Below are 5,970 nucleotides of genomic sequence, written 5' to 3'. Positions count from 1 at the left end.
CCGCCATAGGTCGCCTGAAGTATCTATTAGTAATAGTAGATCACCTGACAGGATGGGTGGAAGCTTTCCCCACTGCCACGGCAACAGCAACTCAGGTTAGCAAAATTCTACTCGAACAAATCATCCTACGATTTGGGCTACCCGCGCCATTGACTCTGACCAGGGGAGCCACTTCACCTCGACCGTCCTCCAGAATGTAGTGCAAGCAATGAGGATTGACTGTGATTTGCACACCTCCTGGCATCCCCCCTCCTCTGGCAAGGTCGAAAGAATGAACCAGACCATCAAAAAGCAGCTAACCAAACTCACTAGTGAAATCGGCCTGCCTTGGACCAAATGCCTACCCCTTGCCCTCTTGCAAATTCGCACCCAGCCAAGGCGGGATTTGGGCGTCTCCCCTTTCGAAATGATGTTTGGCCTCCCGTTCCATGGGCCGAAGGGGGAACCTCCTGTATTCGAGTCTCGGGATATGTTTGTGCAAAAATATGTGGTGGCTCTGGGGTCTGCTCTATCTCGTTTACGCCAACAGGGACTTTTGGCACAGACGCCGCCCCTCGAGTTTGCGGTGCACACCGTCATGCCGGGTCAGTGGGTCCTAATTAAAAGCTGGAAGCAACGTACCCTCGAACCAACTTGGGACGGTCCCTTCCTGGTACGTTTGACGACCGAAACGGCTGTCCGTACGGCCAAAAAGGGCTGGACACATTACAGTCGAGTCAAGGGACCAGTGCCACAACCGACGGAGGGCGAACGAACCTCTCGGACTTTGGCGAGTCTAAAGGAACTGTGCCCTCTGGCTACAGGTGTCGCGACAAAATGCGGTCAATCGTATTGTTAACTTGCTATGCCATTATCCTTGGGCTGGGTCATAGTGTGCGTGTTCCCCAATTTGGCCTCCGGAAAAAAAACAAGTAGAGGACCGTCAGTGGTTCTCCATCTCCGTGCTTGCCAACACGCCAACACAGACATTTAGCTTAGACCTATGTGGGTTGGTGCCCTGCAGGACTAAAAGTGAACTGAATCAAACTAAACGGAACCTAGAGAGAGAAAGGGGATTCCAGGGTCAGACGTTAGTATTACAATTGCATGGTAGGGAAGACATACATAGGCCTCCAGCCCCCGGGGTCCAGGCTATGGTGTCAGTTGTCCGTGATCCCATCACCCCTGGACAGGATTGTGGGCAGAATCAGTGCAATCCGCTCTATCTGACCATAAAGAACTTGGGAAACAATGGGGCTAGCCTTAATAGAACAATACTGGGTATTAGAGTTGGGGGCCAGGCAGGACAGGAGGGGGTGCAGCTGTGCTGCACGTATATCACGGTCATTGAAGCTGAGTCTGGGGGCTCATCCGCCACCGATGAACAGGGAAAGATTAGAATAATTGAGGTGACGGATTTGGAAAAGACCTTTGAAATAGAAACGGGATACGTGGAGGCGAATGCCTGGATGGAATGGGTCAAATATACTGTGAGGAGCATGAAAAAGAGTGATTGCTACGCATGCACGGGTGCCCGCCCTAACCCTCAGGTGGTCCCATTCCTGCTGGGATGGGAGAAACACCCACGAGCCTTGGACTGCATGACAAGGCTGTACCAGGACCGAGAGGCCTGGAACGACTCCACTTGTCGACCCTTGAGTTTGAAGTTTCCCCCCGTCAGGTCTGAGGGAGCGCCCCGCCCGCCATCATTCTCAGGGGTAACGGGTACGCACCAGGCCTGAGTCTCTCGGACGGGACTACAGTGGGACAACGATGTGGGGACATTTGACAAGTGCAGCGGATCAATTCGGCTGGTCAATGAAACCACCGGGGGCGGGAATTACTCCCACATTCATGTGCCTAGGGCAGACCTCTGGTGGTACTGTGGTGGGAGGGTTCTGCGACCGACCCTGCTCAGAAAATGGACGGGCACTTCTGCAATCGTTCAATTGGCCATCCCATTCACCCTGGCATTCGAAAAATAAGAGCAACCCCGTTCCAGTGGAAGAACTGAGAGAGCTTTGGCGACCTCTTTCGATGATAACATATATTTAGATGCCATAGAGATCCCCGGAGGTGTTCCTGACGAATACAAGGCTAGGAACCAGATAGTGGCGGGTTTTGAGTCGTCACTGTTCTGGTGGGTGACCATCAATAAGAACGTGGATTGGATTAATTATATTTACTACAATCAGCAGAGGTTCATTAATTATACCCGGGATGCAGTGAAAGGAATAGCAGAACAACTGGACGCCACTAATCGGATGGCGTGGGAAAATAGGTTGGCCTTAGACATGATGTTGGCAGAGAAGGGGGGTGTTTGTGTCATAATAGGCACTCAGTGCTGCACTTTCATCCCCAACAACACAGCCCCTGATGGGTCCATCACCCGCGCCCTGGATGGACTCACCACATTGGCGGACGAACTGGCCGAAAACTCGGGCATCGACTCTGGCCTCACGGACTGGTTGGAAGCTTGGTTCGGTAAATGGACGGGGGTGGTCGTTCCCTTTCTTGTCTCATGTATAGTGGTGGCAGGGGTACTCACTGCCCTTGGGTGTTGTGTTATTCCCTGCGTCCGGGGATTAACTCAACGACTGATCGAAACCGCCCTTACTAAGAGGGATGGTCCCTATGGGCAGGTTGAACGAATGAATCTCGAGATGGAACAACGTGAATCCCCCTTGGGCGGGGGTAATATTAGAGACGGGCAGTTTGATGAACAAGCTCGGGAGTTATTAAACGCCCTGGAGAAGAAACTTACGGTTTAAAAATTACAGACCGTAAGAAAAGACACGGGTGATTTGTAGGGGGTAGTGTAATTTTTAAACGGTTAGCTGCATTTTAGTCTTTTCTACCTTATAGTAAACACAAGCAGACACTCGAAACTGGTGCCGGACCTCCCCCATGTTTTTATGAATGAAACAATTGTAACAGCTTTCCTCGATAGTTGAGAGACCGCCCTTAACCACAGTTGTACAACATCATCCATATAAGGAAAGAACGGGGAGCTCGAACACTGATTGGCCAAGTGAGTAACAAAATAATCGCAGGCACCAGAACCCAAATAAGGAAAACAGTGGGGAACCCTAGCACTCATTGGTCAAGACACAGTAGGAGACCCAGCCCACTATACGTGTATATAATGTGTGGAGATGATTATGCTTGTGCGTGTACCCACGAGGCATTGCACCCGACTTTGCAAATTTGAATGAAAAGTTTTGGACAGACTCCTCCGTGTCTTTGTTCCTGGGAAGGGAAATAAAATTGCCGGAGATGGGGCCGGACAGCCGCATATCTCGCACAAAATGCCTTACTGAAGTCTACACACACAACATCCAGAGCTCAACCCTCATCAACTTGCCCAGTAACATCCTCAAAGAACTCAGGAAGGTTTGTGAGGCATGATCTGCCCCTCACAAAGCCGTGTTGATTGCATTTAATCAAGCCATGGTCTTCCAGATGCTCATAAATCCTGTCCCTTATAATCCTTTCTAACTCCTTACAGACGACAGATGTGAGACTGACTGGTCTGTAATTGCCGGGGATTTCCCTATTTCCTTTGCCTCCCTCCAGTCCTCAGGTACGACTCCAAGGGAGAGCGAGGATGTAAGGATTTTCGCAAGCAGCGAAGCAGTCACATTTCTCACTTCCCAAAACAGCCGAGGACAAATGTGGTCTGGCCCTGGTGACTTGTCAATCATAATGTTTGTCAAAATGTTCAGCACATCAGCTTCCTCAATCCCTATCTGTTCCAGCATGCTTACCTGCTCCTCAACGGTTTCATTCACTACAAGGTCCTTTTCTTTAGAAAAGACAGAAGCAAAAGAAACTCATTTAGAGATTCCCCGACCTCCTTAGACTCTATACACAAGCTCCCTATGCTATCCCTGATCGCCCCTACTCTTTCTTTGATCATTGTCTTACTCCTCACATCCGTGTAAAATGTCTTTGGATTCTCCCTAATCCTTCCTGCCCAGCCTTTTTCCTGCCCCCTCCTGGCTCTCCTCAGGCCATTTTTGAGCTCCTTCCTCGCCTGCCTGTAATCCTCTAGAGCTGAGCAAGACCCTTCCTTCCTCCACTTTACGTAAGCTGCCTTCTTTCTTTCGAAAAGAAGCTCCTCCGCTCTCGACATCCAAGGTTCCTTTATCTTGCCCCTTTTTGCCTGTCTCAGAGGAACACATTTATGCATCACTCACAACAACTGTTCCTTAAACCGTCTCCACATGTCTATAGTGGCCTTTCCATGGAGCAATTGCTCCCAGTCCATGGTTCCCAACTCACGTCTGATAGTATCATAGTTTCCTTTTTCCCCAATTAAATATCCTCCCATTGTCCCTGCTTCTCTCCTTCTCCATGGCTATATAGAATGTGAGGCAGTTGTGGTCACTATCACCAAAATGCTCTCCCACCGCAAGATCTGACACCTGCCCTGGCTCATGGCCGAGCACCAAAATCAAAACGGCCTCTCCCCTCGTCGGCCGCTTCAAGGTGCTGAGTTAGGAAACCCTCCTGAACACACCTTACAAAAACAGCTCCTTCCAAACCATCTGCTCGAAGCAGGTTCCAATCAATATTGGGAAAGTTAAAGTCACCCATTACAACAACCCTATTACATTCACTCTTTACCAACATCTGCCGACCTATGCTTTCTTCAATCTCCCTGCTGCTGTTGGGGGGTCTGTAGTAAACCCCTAATGAGGTGACTGCTCCCTTACTGTTCCTAATTTCCACCCATACTGCCTCAGTAGGCAGACCCTCCTCGACAATGGTAACTTCTGTAGCTGTGATACCCTCTCTGATTTCCTTTCTGAATTCATTGCATGTGGTGTCCCTCAAGGGTTGGCCAGCACGGTGGCTCAATGGTGGGCACTGCTGCCTGACAGCATCAGGGACCCAGTTTCGATTCCAGCCTCGGGCGATTGTGTGGAGTTTTCACATTCTCCCAGCGTCTGCGTGGGTTTCCTCCGGGTGCTCCGGTTTCTTCCCACAGTCCAAAGATATGCAGGGTAGGTGAAATGGCCATGCTAAAGTGCCTGTAGTGTTAGGTGCATCAATCAGTGGTAAAAGTAGGGGAATGGCTCCGGATGGGTTCCTCTTCGGAGGGTCGGTGTGGACTTGTTGGGACGAAGGGACTGTTTCCACACTGTCGGGAATCTAAGGATCTATCCTTGGACCCTCCTTTTTCTCGCCGACATACTGCCAGGAGGTGACATTGTCCAAAAGCACCGTGTTGGGTTTCACATGTAAACTGACAATGCCCAAGTCCCTGTCCCCATCATCCCTCTCCATTACTCCACTGTTACTCAGTTACAAAACTGCTTACCACGCTCCCACTACTCGATTAGCTGCAGTTTTCTCCAGTGAAACATTGTAATGGTTAGAACCATTGCCTTCAGTTGCTATTACAAATTCCTTTCCCTTACTGCTGAGCCCCTCCCTCCCACTGGGAAATATCTGAGGTAGAACTACACTCTTCACAATATTGCTGTTATATCTGACCCCAAGGTGACCTTCTGATCAGACATCCACACAATCCCAAACACCAGGAATTCCATTCTATTAAACGTTCCTTGTCTTCCCCTCACCCCAGCTCCATTGCTACAGAAACCCCTTACCCGTGTCGGTGTTGCCTTAAACTTGACGATTCTGAAGCCGAACCCTTGATTCCGTGACTGACCCAGAATCTGCTGCTTTCTGTGTTTCCTGCACAATTACCCCCTGGTCCCTTTGTGGTGCAGCTTTCTACAGTTTCCGACATTTAAATAGCACTCTGTTCTTTTATTATCCCCTCCAAAATGACCAGCTTCCCATTTTCCCAAATTATACTCCATCTGGCAACTTGTTGCCCCCTTCTCCTGTGCATCTCTCTCACTTCACAATCCTCTGAGACCTTTACAGTTATGCCTTTTCTGACAGATATCCCCACCCCCCAATTCTTCTACCGTTTACTGGGAATCCTGGGCAGTGGGAAGCGTGCAGTGTTGCTCT

Source organism: Chiloscyllium plagiosum, unplaced genomic scaffold, assembly GCF_037043375.1.
Source record: "Chiloscyllium plagiosum isolate Xiang-an unplaced genomic scaffold, Cpla_swu_hap1 HiC_scaffold_38, whole genome shotgun sequence".
Lineage (NCBI taxonomy): Eukaryota > Metazoa > Chordata > Chondrichthyes > Orectolobiformes > Hemiscylliidae > Chiloscyllium > Chiloscyllium plagiosum.
This window is presented reverse-complemented; position numbering follows the sequence as displayed.